The sequence below is a fragment of the Oryzias melastigma genome, linkage group LG14 (assembly GCF_002922805.2).
Source record: "Oryzias melastigma strain HK-1 linkage group LG14, ASM292280v2, whole genome shotgun sequence".
Taxonomy (NCBI): domain Eukaryota; kingdom Metazoa; phylum Chordata; class Actinopteri; order Beloniformes; family Adrianichthyidae; genus Oryzias; species Oryzias melastigma.
The window spans coordinates 3484120-3509373 of NC_050525.1; the positions used below are offsets into that span (position 1 = coordinate 3484120).

Here is a 25254-nt window from a genome sequence, read left to right on the forward strand (position 1 = left end):
ACACATATATATACATACATACATATGTACACCGTATATATATATTATTTATGTCAAATGTTTTATACATATATATATATATATATATACAAACACAAATATACATGTATACACACATATATATATATATATACATGTATATATACACATATATATATGTACACTGTCTTCTTCTTTTCCTTTCAGCTTTTCCCTTCAGGGGTCGCCACAGCGAATCAGTTTCCTCCATCTAAGCCTGTCTTCAGCATCCTCCACTCTAACACCAGCCACCTTCATGTCTTCATTCACTGCATCCATAAACCTCCTCTTTGGTCTTCCTCTAGACCTCTTGCCTGGCAGCTCTAGACTCAGCATCCTTCTACCAATATAATCACTGTCTCTCCTCTGAACATGTCCAAACCATCTCAGTCTGGCCTCTCTGACTTTATCTCCAAAACCTCTAACATGTGCTGTCCCTCTGATGTATTCATTCCTGATCCTATCCATCCTGGTCACTCCCAAAGAGAACCTCAGCATCTTCATCTCTGCTACCTCCAGCTCTGCTTCCTGTCTTTTCTTCAGTCCCACTGTTTCTAGTCCAAACAACATGGCTGGTCTCACCACAGTCTTGTACACCTTTCCTTTCATACATATGTACACTGTATATACTGTATATATATAAAACATTTGACAAAAATAATTCCAGTGGATTTTGAAGTGGAAACACTATACAACACTTAGCATTAGCAGTGTGTTGCATATCGGTGCAAAGCTGACATAAAAAGGCCACTTGAGTCAGCTTGTTCATGTTGACCGCTTTAACTGCTGCGGTGTTATAGTAGGTCAAAGAGCGTGTATTATTCAATTGTCGCCGGTGACAGGTCTGGTGTTAAAGGGTAAAACAGTGTTGGCATCATTATAGCACATGAGTCTGGAGGCCTTGGTGACATCTTCAAAGAATATAAAAACAAATATTTTGGTTATACGTATATATATGTCCTTAGAAGACAAAAAGAACTTGATTTTTTCAAACTTTTAAAGCAGAAGGCTCTTAATTAGATGGGCCAAGAAAAAAAAACAAATTTTCTTGCCTCAGACAGACCGTGGTTTTCGGCAGTAAGAGCCAGTACGGGTTATGTCAACAAAAGTTCTGAATGCTCAAACCCCAGGCAATAGTCACAGCCGGCTGAGGTTCAGTCTGTTCAAAAAAACACCAAACCTCAGAGGAAATGATGGCGGGAGGAGGGATGAGAGAGGTCAACACTGAAGATTCTAGTTTTGAAGAGGACACAGAAGCAAATTAGTCACTCAAAGTATAAAACATCTAAAAAAATGTCAATGGTTGCCTGGGAAAAAAAATGAATAAAAAGTCTCTTCTGTAGGAAATACACATACCGTACACAACTGTCAACATGCAGTCTGTGCAGTAAAATAATCCCGACATTAAATGACTTTTTGCATCAAATAATGTTAAGCTGCTGTATGTAGAAGAAGAAACTGTTGATCTAAGCTGTCATCGCTCAAACAGATGGTGGTGAAAGACGCATTCGTGATTTAGCCCGACAGTCATGACTTAGTAACATAAAAACTGTCTTTAATCTTCCTGCTTTGGCAACAAAACATTATGTCTCATTTATAACCCAGATCACAAGAACACCAACATGTTCCTAAATGTATTCAAGCTAACCCACTTTGCATGAATGTCAGGCTGTGGAAGGATTCTCGTTTGTCTGAGCCACAACTGCCGGTGGCACAAAAACTATTTGAACAATTCCATTTATATTTTTTCAAAGACTGCAATTCCCACGTTGTGAATTTGCGGGAGCGGGCGGAAGCCTTTTATGGGCCGGCAGCAGGGGGAAGCTCATTGTCTGAGTCTGACTCATTTTAGAAAACAAAGTGGAGCTGTCATCGTTTTCCTAATTCTTGGCACAGCCAGTGATTATGTGTCTGCTGAAACGGATCGTCTCCGCATCAGAACCATTTGGGCCTCTGTGTGTGTGTGCATTGTCCTGGTGGGGGGGCGGGGGAAGCACTCTGGTTATTTATTTCAGCTGCACTGCCACTTTTATTTGTTTTCAAAGGCACACATTTCAGGGACGCAGAGCCATTTTTTTTTATTAGGATTAATATTTTCTCCCACATCTAACCTTTTTATTGCCTCGCTTTCATCCATCTCAAATAGATTTTTGAGATGAGCCCTCCTGACCCCACAGCTGCGACCCTGTGAGCATAAGGCGCACACAAACCCCACATTATTGATGTTTACCAACATCCTGCACCCAGCACTTGAAGAGATTGCTGTGCTCAAATATACCACTCACAGTATGTTAAGGTTATTGCTTTTTACATGAGTATTTCTCCTATTTGGTCTAAATTGGATTGATGTATGTAAAAACTCAGTTTTGATGATACTACAAAGAATGAGAAAGAAACACCATTTTCATTAGTTTGATATTCTTTACCCCAAAATTAAGACAGTATAAAAGAGAGCCACAAAGAACAAAAGTTGACCATGTCACTAGTGGGCGTTTCCACCATTTTGGTTCTCACTAGCCCCATGATGATGCTCTGATGCGTTCCACTCTTCCACAAATGAGGTAAGAACCTGCAAACACTAAATGAGGTACATCTATCATCACAACTGTCTCCCTGTCCCAAAAATCTGTGAAGTGAAAGAAACACTGAGTTTTTCACTATATATTCCTAACTTATTGTGAGTAGTCCATGTCACTCTTTGTTTAACTTAATCCAAAATTGAACAATAACACTGACATTATATATCTTACACTTGTCGCGCCAGTGCCTTCATAAAGAACACTTGTATAATTCAATTGTATAATTGTATAATTCAAAGGATCCAGTACTGCCAGTTTCAATACACATTTAATTGACATTTTTCTTCTCACATTTGTCTTTTTGCTTTACAATCATTTTTAAAGGGAGATTTGTTCAACGCATTTCAAAAATAAGACATAAATTTAAGAAAAAAAGCAAAACAAAAAAAGTCTGCTGCCTTCAGGATTCCGCTTTTGGACAGTCTAAGTGATCTGTTAATGCAGATGGAATTTTAAATCAAAACAAGTTTGTTTTTGTCTTTTATTAACTTACTTTCCTTTTTTCTAAACCTGGTTCCCTGAAGTTTTGATGGGAAATAACTTTTTCACTTTGTCATAATACCATGAGATGTCATTCAAAACCACTCTTCTCAAACTAGTCTTCAAATTTCTCTCTGTAGCAGCTGTTTTCAGACTTTTATTTGTCTAATTTAGAAAACGTTCAATAGTTCTGTTCTGGATTCAAAGCAGCATGATCTAAAGCTTAGAGATAATGAGACAAACATTTAGTAGAATTCTTCTTTTTTTTTAGCTTTGCACAAAACTGACAGCTCAGTTTGCTCAGATCATCTCACACCAAAGACTTTAGGTTTTGTACATCTGAAAGAGGACTGGATTGGTCTCAAAAGAAGTTTAGAGCCAACAAATAATTATTCAACTTATTCATATTTGAATACCTATATACTGTGAGTTTAGCATTACAAAAGGTGACCGTCTCGGCAGCATTTCTCCCATCAGTTGAGGTTAGAGAATAGAAAAAAGAATACAAAAAAGCTCTTCCACTAATGAGAGAAACAATACAGCCTGATAATTTCTACCAACAAAATCCACTCCAGATACAAATTTCAAGCTTCTTCAATTGAACAGTTTTTATTTTTAATTAGCAAACAAACTGAAGAAAACAAAAACAGGCCAATTAAATCCTCTGCTATCCTGGAAAGAGCGCCGGCATACTGTACAAAACGAAGCTTCAACAGAGACAAACACAGAACGGACGAGACGAGCTGTTAATGTGAACAAATGAATCCATCTGGTCTCCATTAGGAACCACTTTCTCCTGTCACTGTGCCTCCTCCATTAATCAGATGTGTGTTGATAGCAAGCAGGACAACTCAAGGCCAGAATCGAGTTAGAATGGTTTCAGTTGAAGGCAGGAAAATTAGAATTTGTCAAAGCATGCTTGCTTGCAATTTGAAACCTTGATTAAGTGCAAAGAGCAGGTCCAGTATTTACTGAACTGATAAAGATGATAAGTGCAAGCTTTGTGTTTCGCCTCAACACAGCAAGATAAATGTTTTAAAGTAACAGAAAAATGTGGAATCGTTTGAAAAGCATTTAAGGCTAAAGGAGTATCTTGTCAGGCTAAATAATTCACTGAAAAATCATCAAATTTAAGATTTTCAAAAGCATCCCAGAGTGTTAGCAGGGGTTTTGATTTTATAATTTTAGAAAGACTCGAGTTTTTGTCACTTGAAATAGTGGATTCTGAACTCATTTCAAAGGTACTTATTTTCTAATGACCACCCTATAAAGAATTGCTTCATCTTCCGGGCCCATAGGCACGAAAAATACTCACATATGCTGGTGATGCCGTCTTAAACACAATGAAGGGAATCTGTTTTCAACTGATACAAGATGTAACCTTTGCAATAGACACAACTAATGACTGGTTAATATCCTCTGAACTCTTATTGGTAAAACTTCACAACTAGCTAATATATAAAAAGGAAAAATAGACATTAAAATATGTAGATTTCCATTTAAATCAATTTTTTTGTTTTATGCTTTAACACCAGAGCTCCAGTGTTTATGTTCTTTGATTTGCTGTAATTTCTTAATTGTTAACACCATCAACGTCATTCCAGTAGATTCTGAAGGAGAAAAGCGGCGGTTGAAAAGTCTGAATTCAAGGCTACAGTCCATGCCTGCTGTTCTGAGACTGATGAGACACATTAACACCACAGAGGTCTATGGATAATCTCTACTTAAAGGTCACTTTCTTAATGGATGTATTAGGGATAGTATTGATAGTTGCAAAGTATGCACTGATGTAGCCAAATCGCAATATTTTTATTAATGTCATATGCATAGACTTTATAAGAAAATGTAACTAAGGATTGGAATTCAAGAAAACATGAAGCAGATACTGATACCAATAGTTATACTCTCATATGTTTAAAGACAGAGAAAAGTAGAAAATGTACTGATTGGACTACGTTAAGTTCTTTAGTAGGACTTTTCAAATAGAAAAGTGTGAAAGGGTAACAAAACAGGACAGTTGGAGGCTGATTCCACTCTCAGCCCAGATTTGAAAAAATGTAATTAAAGGGTGGGATGAGCGGAGGTGTGGTTTGGATCTGTAGTTGACAGTGTCTTCAATATGGAGAGTGGTGCAGAATGAAGTTTTGTGGAGGGAGGCGCTCATGGTCCGGAGCGAAGGGGACCAGTGTCTCTGTGGTAAAATGATGATGACGACAACAACCCACCGTTACAGAATCAAAGATGGGCGGGGCTTCTATACTGAAGCTGAAGAGCATGATGACGTGAAACTTCTGAACTGACGTGAGGTTTAACCAGTTGACCAATCACAAAATTCAACTAAAATACCTCATTTTTACCTGTAGGGGGCAGCACTCAGAAAGTTTTAGACCATTTTTCAGGAAGTTCATTTAACACAACAACACAGATCACTTGAAAAGCTCCATTTATAGAGGTCAACAGCCTAAAAAAGTTGATTTAGTACAGGGATAGGCAACTCCAGGCCTCGACGACTGCAGATATCCAAGCCCTATTCAAGACTGATTACCTGGTTCAGGTGTGTCCAGCCAATAAGAACAGGCCAGAGCAGGGTATGTTGGAAAACATGCAGGAATATGGCACTCGAGGCCTGGAGTTGCCTATCCTTGGTTTAGTGTTTGGTTTCCCTTTGAAGACAGATGTGTCCAATCAATATAAGAAACATTCGATGCTTAAATAACCAGATCCTAAAAGTGAGGAATGCTAAATTGTGTCACCTACTTCAGACACGACCTTCTGTTTGTATCAAATACTCTCAGAACAAACATTAGTTTTCACAGTCTGGAATAAATAGTTTTTACTCATGGTGGTGTAAAGGTGAAGGAGATGTCAGAACAGGTGAGCCCTTTTAACGAAAAAACAGCTGATCTGTTGATCAAAGACACAAAACTAATTTTTCATTGTGGTACTAAGCGGCTGTTAAATGCATTTTGTTCTGTCTGTCTGACATTTTTATGGCTCCCAGGGTAAAAGCAGATAATTCCCATTCACATGAAGCAACGTGAGCCATTCATGGCATTTATCAGGGGAAGTCAGAGGTCAGATGGCAGTAATCATTGGTCTTAGATTGAGGACAAAAAAAAGCGCACAAGCTCGAAAAGAAATGATGTTCCACTTTAAAAAGAAAAATGACAGAAAAAGAGAAGTAAGATTAAATTTGACACAAAAATGAAAACAACAACGAAAAAACCTAATATATCAAGGATGTGACACACAAATCAATTGCATTTCCTCAGGACTTAGATGTATTCACAATCTATTTAGCATTAGTGTGACAGCCAAGAGATGGGCTTCTATGTTTCCTCCTCGTAGTTGTTTGCATGGTCTCATTTTTTTTCCTTTCAGGACACTAATGCCTCGTTTCCACTGAGCGGTATACAGACCAGACCAGTCTCATCTTGGCCGGTTTAGAATGTTCCGGACAATTCAAGTGAGCGTTTCCATTGATCATCAAAGTGTGTGCGGGGGTGTAGACCGATGACGTAGCTGTGCGTCAAAACGGTGCGACTTCAGCGAAAGAGAAGATGCATCAGTTGACTCAGAAACGGACGGAAATTTAAATAATTAAAATCCAGAGCAGACGAAAAGGGAACAAAAAGTTCTGTTTGGATCTTGAGTCGGGAAAAGTGCTGGTAGGACGCTTGCTGTGTTCGTAAAACCTTTCCACCAATCAGTGGGTTGCATCATGTGACAAGAGAAGCTCCGCCCTAATGGATCTATACCATTCCTCTATGGACCTACGACCAACGAGGGACCAGAAATGGTACCAGTCGGTCCTGCTTAGAAGGTCCATTTTGTAATGGAAACACTCGAAAGTCCAGCCTGGCCCGGTCCAGTCTGGTCTGGACTGCTCGGTGGAAACGAGACATAAGGGAGGAGCCAAATTTGGACTCTGATGCACAATCATAAACTGTATGTAAGAACTGGACTGTGTAACTCCTCCCCCCTAGTGTTCCAAACAGAAAGTTCCTGTTGGTTCCAAAAAGACAAAATATTTTTTTATGTTTTTTGTATCCTACTTTTTTATGATTTTTTTTCTGTAGCAGAAGTTATAAATCAACCAATTAATAAAAATAGGTGGTCTTACGTCGAACAATCAAAACCTTTGATTAGCAGACTCTCCCAAGCCTCCCTTCAAGTGGTAGGGGTGTGGACTTCCAACAAGCTCACGCCGATTGATGAGAGTGGTTGTCATAGAAACGATGACTCAGATCAACTCGGACCAATCACTGCTTACCAACATCATCTGGTTTCAGCATGGCAACGTCCATATCACAAGGGGAAAAAAAGGCACCAGAATTGACTTTATTTAGAAAGCACCATGAGTACATCATTTTCTATGAGTTATTGGGAACAACACTTTGCCAAACTGTGTGCCCTTCTGTCTGTCAATGTTGTGATAAAAATCAATCAGTTCTAACCTTTGTGGTTTCAGGGTTATGGTTTAATGGAATTTTGTTCACATTAAATGGACAATTAAACTTTAAAATGCGACTCTAGCTTCAGTTTTATATAAACAAACTAACATTTTACACGTTTTTGTTGCACCAGTCCTAACCTTTATTGTTCTAAGGTCATAGCATTTGATGGAGTTTTCTTTTCAATAAATTACACCTTATTGGGGCCAGAAAGTGACAAAACACACTCGTGGTCAGTAACAGATGGGTTTATTTTGTGGATAAAAGCAGGAGCTGAAAGAGAGACGGTTGATCTTTTCTGCACACAGATTCTGCAATGTCTCATAGACACAGGACATGTCATTGTGTTTCACTGCATTGTATTTATTATCTGTTGTCTGTTGTTTTTGTATTATCTGCTGTATTTTTAAACTATAGTAACAAACCAATTCCACCCTTGTGAGATCAATTAATGTTCTTTTCCATTTTCTTATTTCATATTACTGATTCGTTTCTCCAGGTTTCATCATTAAACTGCAAACTGGATAAACAACACTAAAGGGTTTTAATGTAAGGGATAAATGTTAGGAATTTGAAATTATCATAATTAAATTAACGTTCATTGTGTTCGCTTATTTCAGCACTTTCCTGTCAACGTTTGTCAGAACCTCAAAGTATTTGATCAGACAAGTCATCAGGTTGGAATTAATGTTGATGCAGTTGAGTGAGTTGGAAAATAAGAGACAGAGATATCACATTTGCACAGCAGGGTTCAAAAATCGCTTTGCCCCCCCCAGTCCAAACCCAAAAGCCTAATGACCCAAAAATAAAATTCAAACCATCTACCATTTTTCTATATTAAATTACAGCCTTTTTTCCCCTCTCTTCCAGACTCCCCAGGCCTACGGGTTGATTAGGTCTTCCTCGCGTTGCTTCTACCTGTCACATTTAATCTTCCTCAGCTAGAGGATGGGTTGCATTAGCTGTTGAATAAAATAAGTGCAGGAAGAGTAAGCACTGTGGGTCCCGTAATAGCCCCACCCTGATCCTGGGAGGATGACAGAGCAAAAGCAGGGAACCATGTGGATTTGAGCAGATTTTGTGTTGATGCACACACCTGCCCACTCACAAACACCCACAAACACTGGATTTCCTTTTTTTGCAAAGGGATTAAGCATTTGATCCTGCTGTACACATACAAGAGCACTTATCTTTTCCTCCAGGGCTTTCCTGCCTAAACGAAACTTGTTCAGTTTATTAGATTAACATGGGGATTAGCTGTATAGTGTAAATGTGCTATTTAAAGGACTCAAGATGGTTCCTCTTATTTTGTAAAATTAGGGAAAATCCTTTTACTTGTAGTCGGCTGGTTACAGGCCATAATGATTGTGTATAATGGTTTAGATCTGGCTGTCGTGAGCTGCATTTATGTGAGATAATGCTGTAGCACACACAAACAACATTAGCATGTTTACAGATGCCGTTGTGCATCTCAGAACTTTGATTCAGAGTCGCCCCAAAACAAATGCTGATGCGATATTTAACCAAATGTGAACAACAGTCACAACATGCAGTCTCTGGATCCCAGGGAATCTAAATGTTGCTGTGGGTTGTTGCAAAAAAATGAAAAAAAGATAACAGATGCAGCTCTTCTACTTTCTCCTCCAAGACTTGTAGTTCGATCAAAAAATTATTTTTAGTATATAAATCTTTGAATATCACAGTCTAGGATGACATACGTTGTTTTTAAATATTGTTTTTAATCATAATCCCTTCTTTTATATTTGTAAAATAAAAGAAACTTTCCAATAGCTGTAAACATTTATGTCTATAAAATAGATTGAACCGACTGTTTCCTTCTTTGATTGATCTGAAATACACTTTGTGAAAGATCAGTTGTGCTACAATGCTTTTATTGACCGATTGTTGGAATTGTATTACGCTACAGATGACAGAGCACAGAGCACAGCATGCCTATTTGGTATTATTGCTTGCAGCGATGCAGTTTAGTGCCAAGTTTGCTGAGGTTGCATAACAAAATATACATAGTGCACAACATTAACAAAATGCCATATAAAGCTTCTGCAAGTTGTCCCGCTTGAAAAGCTGAGTTGGAATTGTATTTTCATCATTGATACACTTCAACTATGAAAATACAAAAAAAGAATCCAGGAAGTCACATTGAATGATTTTTAATTAATTTATTTGTATAATGGAGCAAAATATAATCTTCTACAAAAAAGTAAGAATTCTGTCCCTAATACGTCTGTTACTTCCTCACAAGAAGTTATTTACTCCTACACTACTCACCTATACTAATGTCGCCTATTTGAACTGACTATTTGTACAAGACAAATCTGTCCACACTCTTTAACAGTCAACTGCAACCTCTCCACCAAGACCAAAGAGCTGTCAAAGCACACCAAATGCAAGATTGTAGACCTAAACAAGACTGCGATGAAGCAATCTACAATATGCAAGCAGCTTGATGAGAAGAGATCAACTGTTGAAGAAATTCTTAGAAAATGGAAGAAATAGAAGATCACTGGCAATGTTCCTCCAGCTGGAGCTTCATGAAAGATCTCACCTGGTAGAAACAAATGATCTTAACAACACTGAGAAAACAGTCAAGAACTATAGAACTGTACTGCTGGAACTTCAATAACAAAGGTTACTATAGTAATACATGACGTTATCATAGATCAAAATCATGCTCCAAAAGTCCAGACTCGTCTAGAGTTCTCTAGAACCATCTGGATGATGGTCATGTGGTCAGATGATACCAGCATGGAACTCTTAATGCCACTCGCTGTGTTTGGAGGAGGAAGAATGCTGTTAGATCCCAAGAACACCACTATGAAGCACAGAGGTGGAATCATCATGGTCTGGGGCTGTTTTTCTTTAAAGAGGACGTAACGACTTATCCGTATTTATGAAATAATGAACGGAGCTATGTATAATAAGGTTTTGGGAAAAACCTCCTTTCATCAGTGAGAGCATTGAGGATGAAACACAGCTGATCATCCAATGAACCCCAAAAAAGTATTTCAAGGATCTGGAGTGGCCTAGCCAGTCGTTGGACATTCCAACAGATAATCTGTGAGGGGAGTTGAAGATCTGAACATGCCAGTGACAGTCTAAAAACAAAACTTATTGAGAAGGTCTGCATTAAAGAATGGACCAAAGTAAGAGCTAGTGTGAGAAAACTTGATGAAGACCTACCGGAAAATGTTGACCAGTGTCATTGACGACTAGGGGTGCCACAATATCAATATTGCGATATATTGCGACCTTTAGTCCTGTGATTGATTCTCGATGGGTTCTCACCAGGTATCCATCTTTAATTTTTATTTGAAGAGGTTGTAAATCGTTATATTCATCATCCTTTGGTCAAACGTTCCTTTGGAGGTAGGTAGGGGGCGCATATTGCAAGACTGGCTGTTGCGGGCACTAATGTATCTGACAGCTATTTGAATTCTTAATTTTTGTTCTGTTGTTTACTACAATTTTGCACTAAATAGTGGCACTGCTGATCATGCTTACTATTGTTAACACTGAATTTTACAGATAATTCAAACTCAATTGGTGTCAATGTTTGTCAAAGACATAGTATTACTGAATTCAGCATTGTTCCACAAAAGTGTCTATTGTTTGTTGCACAAAATACGACACAAGTTGTTTATTATGATTGTGTTAAAGCTAAAAAATAAATGGGGACATATTTTCCAAAAGAAAAATATGTGTTCTTCTATTCATTGCGAGTTATTAGAGATGTTTTTTCCTATTATTGCAGTATTCTGATTTAATCAGTTTCATAGGCCATGTATCGCATATCGAATCGTATCGTGAGGTACCCAGTGATTCCCAGCCCTATTGACAACCAGGGTTACATTACAGAGAAAGTACTGAGAGGAACTTGTGTTATTGACCAATTAATGCTTCGACATTACAAATGGCTCTCATATTTTTAAGTGGGACAACTTGCAGGACTTTTTGGTCCACCCCAAAACTTTTTCTTTTAAATACCTGATCCAGAGCATACATATATATATATATATATATATATATATATATATATATAATATCCAATTTAATCCACAGGATTAGTAGGTAACTGCACAAAACTGAACTGGCTTAATCAGTAAGCCTGTTACACACATCTTTCTGCAGTTTGTCATTATTCAGTTCCACACAGCCATCACACTGCATGTTCTTTTCATGAATTAAAAAGAAAATAACTTAGCATCACAATCTGAAAGCTAAGTGACAACTGTCTTGTGTCCTAAACAGGATATTTCTGTTCTGGTTCACACTCACGAGATGGTACAGAAATTCATCAGAGTAGGACAGAAGTCTTTTGTTCTCTTTTTGATGGGTTACAGAGACACAAACGGACTGCATGAATGGACCAGTTGTGGTCTAATCTAAGCAGTCCTGCTTCTCCAACCAGACTCTGGTCAGAATCCATGATCAGCGATCAGCCTGACTGGACAGAAACATACTCGGGGACAATCCCAAACAAATCCAGGGCCACCCTCTCTGAGCTTGGCTGCCTGAGACAATAATAAGCCCCGGATTACAGCGGCTGTAGGAGTGCGAGCGGACAAGGTGGATGAGACAATTATTCCTGACAGAGTCTACACGGTCCAGCTTTCCATGGGGTTCTATGAATGTCATCAGATGATTTTATACATGTTTTATCATGAATCCCTTCTTCCCACAGACATATCAGACTGATGAAAAAACTATTAACAGATGTTATAAACAGACTGAACATGGAACCTCTTCTGATAAACTATGTTTATGCTGACTAGTGGATTTCTGGAGTCTATATCCTCTCTTCTAGGAGGCAGGTAAGACAAAAAGCATCAGCTCTTAAAATTCTCCTCCAGAACTGGAAATACAGAGACGCTGAAAACTGTTGCTGATGTGAACTTTCAGAGGATTAATCTATCGCAGCGGAAAATGAGAAGCCATTAATCCTTTCCCCTGGGAGTGATACTTTAAATCCCTCAGAGAGCGAGAACATCCCGTTGATCTCTTTTCCTCCTCAGGCTTCCCAGTCAGTCCTGATGCAGACGGGGACGGTGCTGCTGACTGCATCTTAATGTTTTATGAGACTGATAAGTCTCCGACAAGCAGCAGCCAGCCACCTTTTCCCTCATTTATCACAAGCAGGAATACCAATGCAGGCACTATGAGCAGGTGCTGAGTCAAATTCATAAACAGGAAGATTTTCTCACACAACCACAGGGGTTTCATCCTCAGCTCTTCTTCCAAATGTAGTAACATAACCTGACTCTCTGCTCATATGTGTGAGACCATGCTAGTTTACAGAATACAGTAGGTGTTTCAAACGACAGAGTGCTAATGACTGAGGATAACACTCTAATCAATGCAATTAGCTGCATAATAATCAGAGCTTTGTTATGGACACTTAAAGCCATTTACTCCTGTAACCTGGTTTGACCCTAATGTTAGTCACATATGATCTTGATATGTGAAACCTCCACTTTTTAATCATTTTTTATCTATTTTCAAATCATTCCCAGTGGTCTTTTAATAATATTTTTGCTATTTACATCCCAAATCAGAAAAACATGTGTTGCTTGCTAGGACATTATTTCTGCAGAGCGGCGTAGCTCATCAGAAATGTATTTACAAATATATATATACAGTATATTTGTATACACACATATAAAAACACCCAAAATACAGTTTTCATCAAAGTGGGTCTTTATAAAGATAGTAACTAAAGAAAAATCTGGATCTGATCTGGTTACACATAAATATCCTCACTGGCAATGATTATTACTGAAATAAAACAGAATAAGTACATACAGAAATAAATATACTTGTAATATTTCAACCTCTGAATTTTGATTATTTACTAAACAAGATAACTGACTCTTATCCTTTCATTTTGTATAGTTCAAAAGTGCCGTAAAGTTATGGGATCTTTAAAATAGAAGGTAAATATAAAACCCTGAGCTCTAGAATGTCTTTACTCAGCATGTTCGACATCCAAAACACTTCAGAAATCCTAAAATAACTGTCTTGTACTGTCTTGTAGCATGTAAGCCAGAACAACGTCAAAATCCTTGATCCGCAGAACAGCTTTGTAACTCTAAACTACATATTCTACACATAACTGGATATAACTTCAATGCAGAATACAAAATAGCCTTCATCTTCTAGGTGTATTCAGCTTCAAACATTGTCAAAATAAATTTGAGATATGTTACTGCTGCAAGTGATCTCTCACAACACCTCAAATAGAGTTAGTCACTAGCTCTGTAATCTGGATACGTAGATCCCTTTTTTTAGTTCTGTAGTCAAATATGATCAAGAAAGAAAGGAATTTGTTTCATCATCAAACTAAGAAACAAACGATTTTACATTTTTTTAAAGTTTTGTCTAGTAAATACTGAAATAAAACAGCAGCTAACTTGTGCTGCTCTTGAATACAGAATTGTAACCATTAAAAGTTTGCTAATGAGTTTACACAGTTAAAAATGATTATTATTACTGGACTTAATATGCCATTTAAAGTCCTGACGATTCATACATAGCATCACAATCAGAACCACACTCTTAAGCAGCTTCATATTAACTGGAAAGAAAACTATTATTACAACTCAGAGCAAACTTGACTGCTTAGATAAATGGAGACGTGACGCTGTATTTCATTTTGAAGCACGTTGCAGTCAAGCTTCATTTCTCGCTCTTCCTGCAAAGATAGCATCAGCATTGTTCTGCCTCTCCAGGTGAAACACTATAAGTGCAGGTGCCCCAAAAAGATCAAAGCTGGGCATCATGCATTTCAGGAGGTTTTCCCTCCAAAATAAAAATGTGTGTTTTAGAGAAAGGAGTTTGCATTCCTCCTTTGGGATTTCAACAAAATATTTCAAGCTTCTCCACACAAAAAGAAATCAGGGCTTGAGCGAGGCCACCACCGCAGACAGAGAGACGAGAGTCATGCAGAGACGCTGAAGAGGGGCCGGCTGTGAGCCGGGCTTTAAGCTCTTTCTTTTCCACTGCCAGAACTCTTTGAAACCGCAAGCTTGTCTTTGGAGCTGTGAGATCCAATTCGTCGCCCAGCAACGTTGTCACTGGCGAGCAGCAGAAAACAATCAGCCTGAGCTTTGTGCATCACGACAGCACATATTTAAAGTCTTAAACTTCACTGTTCATTTCTGGGGGAGAATAAAGACTGAAAATAAAATGAAATAAAATCAAAGCTAAACATACTGAGACCTGATTATTTGAATGTATCACATGAGAAGGCATACAGGAGGTCCAGAGTCTGGATCTCCCTGTGCTGGTCCCCAGCCCGGTTAAAATCCAAGATTGTGTCTGGAAGCAAAACTCTCTGCCATACCAAATGTGCGGATTGCTAAAAGCTGAACAACAACAACACGAGGAGACATAAACCTCCAGAAAAATGTAATCAATACATCTACATCTGATACTGCAGTTGAACAAATAGTCACCAACAGCCATGCACACAACGGATCTTTTTAGAAGGCAAACACAAATAAACACTTGCAAATGAGATTGTTTCACTTGCAAAACATTATTCTGCATCCTGTTAGAAGCACACTGCGTCGGCAGCAGACAATGCTAATAGCATTTCTGCAACGATCGGTTAGAGGATCTTTATTTTTTCATTTATGCATCTGCACATCATGCTTTGTGCCTCACAGGCCCACACACACACAAAAACACACACACACCACTGGAAGGAGATGTAAACAAAGAAAATGCCATCTGTTAATGCACATGACATTATGTCTGTGCAAAGCAAAGCTGTTGCAAACCAACTCTGTGACAAATGTGTCTGCCACTGTGTGGGCTTTTGTTGAAAATTGCAGCAATATGCAGATTCCATTTTTAACCACGCGTGTTTGAGCTCGGTGTTACTTTTCTGCATGTTTTTAAGACCTCCTGTTCAAGCTGACACACTGAGAAGCCAAGAGTAACACAATCAAGCTAACAATGTGATCCCAGAGAACATATGACATTTATGATCAAATTTATTCAGTCATTTTCCAAACAAACTAAAACCCTATAGAGGTCATGAGGTTGCTGGAGCCTATCCCAGATACTGCTGGGTGAAGGCAGAGTACATCCTGGACTAGCCCCCATGTCCTGGTTACACTTAGGGCTGTATATTAGCAAGAGTCTGGCGATACGATAGTATACCTATGTATGCATCACGATATGTATCGTGATATATCACAAGACTACACCAGAACAGTTTTTCCCTTTTTTTTTCTTTTTTTTTTAAAAAGATTTTACCATTACATTACATTTTATCATTAACCATTTAAAAAGATTATTACTTAGAAAAAAAACTCAACCTGAATATTAATGTCTTTCATTGTAAGAAAATGGTAACAATCCTGAAGGACCCAACCCACCCCGCCCACCACCTGTTTGACCTGCTGCCATCAGGACGCCGCTACAGGTCAATCAGGTCACATATCAGACTCTCAAACAGCTTCTTCCCATGGACCATACGAATGCTGAACACCATACAATGACCAAGCTGTAAAATTGCCGAATTTGCACAAACCGCACACCACACTTTAAAAGTAGTTATTGTACTTCCTGTTTGCTTTTATTATGTCTTTCGTATTTTTCCTTTTTTTTCCATTTTGCCTTACACATGTACAGTTTCTTATTGTTATTATTTTAACTATACTTTATTTTATTTTACTTTATTTATTTTATCTTTTTTTATGACTTATTGCACTGTGCATCGCTGCTGGTGGACCACCCACAATTTAACTTTTACTGACATTTACAATAAAGTCTCTGAATCTTGAATCTTTGACTAAACAACCCTAAAGTGATATCTTGATCAATTCATGCATTTCTGAGTAATCCTCTAAAAAACCTACGATCTCCACACCAACCCCTACCATACCCACGAAAACAAGCTGGTCCTAGCATGCTTACATCACAAGGAGAGAACCACCCCTCCAGGAAGAGTCTGCTCCGCCCTACAGGCTGACGATGATTAACTAGTGGTCAGGGGTTTAGGTGAAAAACAAAAGTAAGACGCTGAAGAACGCTCATAAATGATTGAATAAATATCGTCTTTAAATAGATACAAGTGTCGCTAAATGAAATATCACGATTGTTTGCTACACCCCTAGTTATATTCTCCAGATCAAATTCTAATTCCTCAATTATTATTTTTAGCAAGGAAATCGGATGATAAATGAGAAAAGTAGTCTTATAATTTCTTGCAGGTTAAATTTCTGATTTATTGATGCTTATTATTAAATTAAAGTAACATTTTAAGCTACCATAACAAACAACTGATCAGTGGATTAACTGAACTGCCAAACATGGAAACAAAATAACACTTAAAACTAAGGCCCAATCCAAATTCTTCCCTTCTCCCTACCTCTCCATTTGAAGGGGCATTTGTAGAGAGTGGTGTCCGAATTTTTTCTTTTTTTTAAATCCCACCCTTCAAGCGGAGGGATGCAAACGCCTCGTCGCAAGGATAAACCGCGTTGCGCTGAGGAGGAGAAGCGCTTTTCTTCATGTGAGAGCGCTCTGAACCACAGAAGTTTACATGTATGACCTTTTAAAGTTATTAAACCGCTGTTGTTATGTATATTTGAGCGCTGGAAGCTCTGCGCTATTGCTAGCTAACTAGCGACTATCGGTGACGTCATTGAGCGAAAGTGGCGTTTGAATTCATAAAAACCTTTTTTTCCATAACTCCGTTTGGAGGGCTAAATGTATGGTAGGGAGAAGGGAAGAATTCAGATTGGGCCAGTTGTAGGAGTCTGAATCATCCGGTCAAAAGGGATGGATTTACTTCCAGAGGACAGAGAACCAACCCAAACCCCTAAAAGCTAGAACTCCATAAAACAACATATTAATCAAGAAATGGTTTTCTTGGTTTGTACTTTCATCATGCCACAGTTTGGACATGGTGTTCCAATTAAACATGCTCTGATGCAGCACATTAGCCGGTGCTGGCTCCCAGTGGGCTTTCTATTCATGCTGGTCTCTCACACACACTAATGAAAACGGGGAGAAGTGCAAGTGGGGTGGAGTGCAGTCGAGCGCTGGGTTGAGGTTAACTGAGAGATCTAAGAACTCCCAGAGTGCTTACCGGTCATGCTTTGCATAATGAAGGCTAACATGAAGACGAGGCGCTGTGTTTTGTACGAAATGAACTAATGAGCACCTGTAAATGTATTCATGCAGTCCTTTATCCCCAAACACCAGGAAACACTCGCCACTGACACTTGTTTCATTTGAAACCGGCTGCAGGTCACAAACAAAGACCGACGATTGAGACTTGGAAAGGTTGATTTCAGACAAACGGTGAAAAACCACGAATCATGTTCTAATCCTCAGACAATAAATGCACTCAGGAGATTCCACATTTACATTTTCATTAATATGAAAAAGTCACATGGTGCATATGAAGAAAGCGATTACCATTCTCAAAAACACTTCAAACAAAAAGGCTGTCAGTCCTCTCCAAACTGGAAGAACTGGAATTGGAGTATTTACGGTCATGAGACTTGATGGTTAGCTTCCCACAAAAACAAGTCATGCAGCTTCCATGTCCGCATGACTGTGTCCAGCACAATGAAAAGCAAAGGTTTGATCCTATTTGTTTCAACCGAGCATGCAAATGTCTGCACAATCAATTAACCGAGGCTGCTCTTCTTGAGGAAGCTGGAAGTTTATTTGCTTCACGATGTTGCCTAACTGTGGTGAAGCTGACACTTCAGAGGCAGTGACACAACAAAACTGGGCAAAGTATTAAAAGTATTTTTAAAAAACAGAACCACAACACTTAGAAGAGTAAGAATCCATATGCAGAGCATGCAAGACATTTTTGGATCTGTAGCCAACATCTGCATCACATCTAACTGCAATGATTCTATCTGATCACTCTGGCACTTTACGTATCCATTTATTCACAGTAACGCAATATTACATACAGTGATGTGTGAAAAATCCAGCCTGACACAAAAATTGACTTTTCTACCTGCTGTCACTTTGTTCTCAAACAGCACTGTCACAATTCTTTTAGTTCTCTTTTGCTACATGGTGTAAAATTGTCTGGATTCTCAGCTCAGTTCTAATAACTTTCAGATTTCAGCATCTTTGACATGCAGCCTGAAGCTCAGGTGCTTTTTTTTAAAGGAGAACTGAAACATCATGGTGTAAAAAATTAGTCTTATGCTCTTTAGGTTAGACAGACCTGAAATTTGTTCAATTATTAAATGACTGAATAATCTTATTCATATAAATAATGAACATTTTGATCTCTTATTTGCTTAAAATGATATAAATATTTTAATTTAATGTGACATTTCCAGTTTTTTTGCAAAATGCATTTTGAAAGAAAGTTTGTTTGTGTTTAAAGTTAGAAAAAAAAGTGCAATTAAGATTGTTTCGAAATTTCCATTTTAAACAATTTAAATCCCATTTAAAGTGGATGCATTTTATTTTATGCAAGTACTCAACAAATAATATAGGAGCTCAGCTGTATAAACAGAATAGCTGATCCGTCCTTCTTTCACATTTCTTTTCTAAACCAGCAAAAATAACTGCTTGCAAACCTATTTTGGAAACACAAAACTTGAGCTCAGCTTCTTCTTGTAGACCTTAGTGCTACATCTACATATATATATATATATGTGATGTAGCAGTAAGGTCTGCAAGAGGAAAGTCTATATATATATATATATATAGACTGCTCACAAAAATTAATGGAACACTTTTTTATTGGGCCTGACATGAATTGAATTAAACCTGTCTGATAATTTTCTGGTTGGTTAAGCAGCTGAGGGCCTCGTTAATCAATTTCAGCTGTATTGGTGTTCATGGAATTAACAACAGGTGCACTTCAGTGGCAACAATTAAAAAACCCTCCAAACAGGGCTGGTGTTACATGTGGAGGTCATTTCAAGTTTCTCCCTCTTGATCTTTTTTGGCTGGTTTTCCACTCGTGCTGATTTTGGCTTGATAATTATCTCTACTGGCACTATGAGGCGATTCCTTAACTCTACAGAAGTTGCACAGGTTGTCCAACTTCTCCAGGATGGCACATCCACACGTGCTGCAGCAAGAAGGTTTAATGTGTCTCCCAGCACAATCTCCAGAACATGGAGGAGATTTCAGGAGACTGGTGGTTATTCTGGGAGAGCTGGACAGGGCCATAGAAGGTCCTCAACCCCTCAGGACCGATACCTGCTCCTTTGTGCAAGGCGGAACAGGCTGAGCACTGCTTGTGTCCTACAGAATGACCTCCAGAGGGTCACTGGTGTGAATGTCTCTACCCAAACAATCAGGAACAGACTTCATGAAGGTGGCCTGAGGGACCAACGTCCTGTAGTGGGCCCTGTGCTCACTGCCCAGCACCGTGGAGCTCCACTGGCATTTGCTGAAGAACACCAGAATTGGCAAGTCCACCACTGGCGCCCTGTACTTTTCACAGACGAGAGCAGGTTCACCCTGAGCACCTGTGATGGATGTGAAAGAGTCTGGAGAAGACGAGGAGAATGTTATGCTGCCTGCAACGTGGTTCAACATGACAGGCTTGGTGGTGGGTCAGTGATGGTCTGGGGAGGCATATCCATGGAGGGACACACAGACCTCTACTGCCTAGGAAATGGTGCTCTGAGTACCATAAGGTATCCAGATGAAATCCTTGAACTCATTGTCAGACCCTACACTGGTGCAGTAGGTCCTGGTTTCCTCCTAATGCATGACAATGCCTGGCCTCACGTGGCAAGAGTATGCAGGCAGTACCTGGAGGATGCACGAATTGAAACAATTGAATGGCCTTCACGATCCCCTGACTTAAACCCAATAGAACATCTCTGGGACATTATGTTTCGGTCCATTAGGCGCCGCCAGGTTGCTCCTCAGACTGTACAACAGCTCAGTGATGCCCTCAGACAGATCTGGGAGGAAATGCCATAAGACACCATCCGTCGTCTCATTAGGAGCCTGCCGCCACGTTGTCAAGCATGCATACAAGCTGGTGGGGGCCACACAAGATACTGAAAAGCATTTTGAGTTGCAGAAATTAAGTTTTGGGGAAAAAAATGGACTAGCCTGCCACATCTTCATTTCACTCTGATTTTATGGTGTCTACACAATTGAGCCTCTGTAGGCTGAAAACTTTTATTTCCATTAAAAGACTTGGCATCCTTTTGTTCCTAAGACACTGCCCTGTCGTTATTTGTATAGATATCCAACTTCATATTGAGATCTGATGTATCTAATGTGTTTCTTTAAAGGGGTCCCTTAATTTTTGTGAGCAGTGTATATATCCTTACACCTTTTTATGAACAGAGAAATAGTACTCATTATTTTTTGGTAAACGGGCATTTTAATATGAACATCTTTTTGTGATTTTAATCCACTAAAGTAAAAGCAAAACCTCTGTGAAATGTTTGGTTTTGAGTCTGTACTTTAAGGGACAATACCATAAAAAATCTACTTTTTGAGTTTTTAGGTGTATTATACTGTTCAATCCTCAGTATGAAAAGCGGTATTTTGATCCGTTTGTTGCTTCACTTTTATCAGCAATTTCGATTTCATACAAGCAATGAGATTTCCCCTCTTTACTTGTATATTCATAATCCTTCCCCTAAAAAATGCTAATTGATCTATAGGACCTACATCTATAGACAATAAAACAAAGTGAGATTTTGTTGGTTACGGTATACATTTGATGCATATGTTTATGCTATTCCCCCCCCCCAAAAATGTATTTTAGAGTTTTTTTGGGGCTTGTTTTTTACAAGGCAACACACAAACCTTGCGTGTTCCTTTCAGTCTGATTTATTATTTTCTTTTAATAATTATTTTTTTTAACAATGCAGTGGACTAGATCAAGTCGAGTCCACATAACTCATGCTTTCTGCATGCAATAAAAGTCAGGCCTAAGATTTTCTACAGTATGTTAAAGATTTTGTGTTTAAGAGTCACCAACAATATTTGACCATAGTTAGAGAATTTGTAATATCCGTGCCCTTTATTTTGAAGGGCTCAACAACTGCACTTTGACTTGGCAGGAATGCCTGATAAGAGTGAAGCGTTGACATCATTCAGCGTCTAAAAAAGCTTCCCCACAGAAGCTCTTAGTGCCATATTGATGAACTTTCATCGCCGACTGCTTCAAGGATTCAGCCACAGCATGTTGAAAAGCTTTTATTTGAGAACTGAATGGTTTCTCTTTTTTTTGTCCTTTCAAGTATGTTTTGAACACAAGTACTAACTCTTAACGCCTCTGTGCTCAACTATAATTCAAAAGATGGATTCATTAAACTCAAGGTGGACAATTCTGTGTTTCTTCTCTACATCACAACTTTATTATTTATGATTTTTTTTTTTGCTTCTGTATTCCAATCAAAGAGCTGATCCATGGAGGCAAATCTTCTGGTTCTGATTTAGGATGTAAATGTAGAAAGGACACAGGTCATGGAAGTGATTTGTAGTACAAAAATGTGCTGTAGCATTTTGTTCAAAGGGATTACAGCATTACACAGAGATGGAGTGACCTGATTTTTATTTTTTTTTCTGAAAGTGCTCAACTTGTAGTCGAGTCTAGAAATTGCATATCAAAAGTATCCAGTCACAGCCGACATGTTTTTGCATGGATTAAATGAGCGACTGAATCATAAAGGATTCCAACAAACAGGGATTACAGGAAAACATGTATTTAAACTCCAACAAATACAGACGGTTATATAAAACATTAAAAATTATTTTTTAAAGCTGTAGAAAACACAGAACATAAGACTTTTAAGACAGAAATATCATGCGTTATAACTAAATTATTATTTTTTTTATTTTAAAAGTAAATATTTGAACATTTCTGCTTTTTTGTGCTATTTCTATCATCATATACATGTGTTACATGAATAAAATAACACAGTAGTAACACAATTTGAAATGATCTAATTTGCATAATTCTTAAAAAAATAAATCTGCATGAAACACATCAGAATGACACCGTTGTAATTTTAACCTTATTTGAATTCTTTGCTGTATGGCTTTTCAAGTCATGTAGTAAAAAGGAAATCCCTGAAACTTTGGTAAGTTGTAAAATACATTTTAGAATTTAAAAATGGTACAAAAACCTATCAAAGAACTGGCTGTATATCGACTTAGTATTTCAATTTTTACTATAAATGACTGTTTTTGAATTTGTAAACTACCACTCAATTGTTTTATTTGTTTGCTTCATGTGTTTTTAATATGTTTTAATGTATGTGACCTTGAGTGTCTGAAATCTGTCTTAAAATAAAAAGTACTGTATTATTATTATTATTCAAAACTTTACTAAAATATGCTTTTTTCCCTATTTTGATGTTAGATGTTCTATCAAAGTCAAGTTTTTGTTCAACTTTCGGCAAAACCTGTACCTTAATAAGAATAAAATATATTTCTAGGAGGGCTCAGAAAAAGGAAACAACAGAATTTGAGTTTTTCAAAGCTAATAGACCCTTCCAGTTTACATAAAATGGACAGCACACAGGTAAAAATGCAATTTGTCTTTGCTCTTCCTTTTTCATCTGGAGCTTCCCTGTTATTCTGTGAGTTTGTTTTGTCGCTCAACCTGCAAACCTGGAGTGATTCCATGGCAGTTCTGTTCTGCAAACACTGTGAGAGCTTCCAGGAACTGGCAGCCGGCTCCACAGAGGAGGAGGGAGATGCAGATCTAACAGCGCAGCAGGTCCAGCTGTTTCTTCTTTTTTTTCCCTTTTTCTGCAGAGTTGTGATACAAGTCCATGCTAGCCCACAGAAAAAAAGTCTTTCTTTGCCAAAGATTCAACATACCTGTGCTTCAATACTCCAGAGAGGATAGCACAATTTGAGCCGACGCTTTTCATTTCAGAATAAAAGCTTCAACCAACCATCAAAGAATAAAATCACTTCTGTGCAAAGGTCAGCCACAAAGGGTTTTTCAGACTGATATGAAAGCATATAAATCTACATTATGATTGAACCTGCCTGCACTCCAGGATAACAAAACACCATGCAGAATTCTGCGGGATGTTTGCAAAAAACATGAATTTGCTGCATCTAAAACAAAGAACAGAAAATAAATAAGATTCATCCTAAATGCATGCATCTCCAAGCAGATACAGGGACCAAAGTTAGTGGATCAGATGAAAAATGACAAGAGGCCTAAAGTGAAAAGCAAATAAAACAGATGTTCATGCATAAGGAGCATTAACCAGCTAAACCATACAAACAGTGGCTGTGCTGCTTCTGCCTAGAGCTGCTACAAACAATTATTTTAATAGTCGACTAATCACCGATTATTTTTTCTGATGAGTCGACTAATCAGGTCATTCGCAAACTGGATGTAAAGCACACATCTTAAGCAACATTGGCTTTAAACTAACTAAAAACTAGATATATAGCTTTACCTGCGATAATGCTAGTGTGAATGCTGTAAGCTGAATTTGGCTGCTGAAGATGCTGAAATTGATAGCTAATAACGCTGAAGCTGATAGCTGAAATCGCTGAAAATAATAGCTGAAATCGCTGAAGCTGATAGCTAGCTAAAATATTAGTTGAATGTCAAATTAGTCTAAAAAACTGAAAAAAGCCTAAGTTAGTCAAAACAACTAGCATACAGCTGAAATATTAGCCAAACTCCAACATAGCATAAGAAATAAAAAAATAGTCTAAATTAGCCAAAATAGATAGCATGTAGCTAAACTAGCTAAAACCTTAATAAATGTCAAAATAGTCCAAAAAGCTACTGGAATTTCATTATAACTTTCCACTTTACTACAGTCCGACTCCATATAATATAAAGTAACGACTAATCGGATATTAAATTAGTCGTCAACTATGTTAATAGTTAACAGCCCTACTTCTGCCATCATCACTTTAGAGCAAGTCCTTTCCCACAAACCCTAAGACAGACCACCAAACTGTCCAGTATGAACCCCACCGGGGCGGCTGTGGTGCAGAGGTAAAGCGGTCGGCCTCTGATCAGAAGATGGCAGATTTTGTTCCCGCCTTGGTCGCCCACATGTCAAAGTGTCCTTGGGAAAGACATTGAACCCCACATTGCTCCTGGTGGTTATAGGTTGGCACCAGTTCGGCAGCGGAGCCGCCATATGTGTGAATAGGAATGTGACTGGAAAGCACTTTGGGTCCTCTAAGAAGGAAGCAAAGAGTTTTATAAGTAAACCCTATTTACTACCTTTGCCTTTTAGCATTCAAGAACCTATTCATGCAAATCAACTTTTTGAAGTTTGAAGTGTATTATACTGTTCATTCCTCAATATAAAGAACCCCAAAGTGGTATTTTGATCCGTTCACGTATTTCTGAGTAATCCTCTAAAAACCTGCGCTGTCAGCAGCAGCCCCTCCCATACCCACAAAAACGAACGGGTCGTATCGTGCTAATGTCACAGAGTGAGACAGACTCTTCTGGAAGGGGCAGTTCTGCACTTTGTGACATCACAATGTGGGGACCCACTCATTTTCATGAATTGGGAGGGGCTGGTGCTCAGAGAGAAGGGTTTTTAGGAATGCTATGGGATTGTTTTTCATGACGAACTAACATTTTAACACAATTAAAACCTATTTTCTTTTTTTTTAAGTGGTTCTGTTTGATATAGACCCTTTCGGGTAGGCTCCAACAACCCCAAATGGAACATAGCAGCCCAAAAAATGGATTGTTGTCCCAGAGTTGAAAAGCTGGGCGTCTGTTTTTA

The 25254-nt window shown here is 38.4% G+C and overlaps 1 protein-coding gene across 2 annotated transcripts in view; it reads right to left on the minus strand.

The window, feature by feature from the left end:
• camkk1a (calcium/calmodulin-dependent protein kinase kinase 1, alpha a) overlaps positions 1-25254 on the minus strand; it is a gene marked incomplete at its 3' end in the record, with an annotated part of 64415 nt that overhangs the window by 37743 nt on the left and 1418 nt on the right.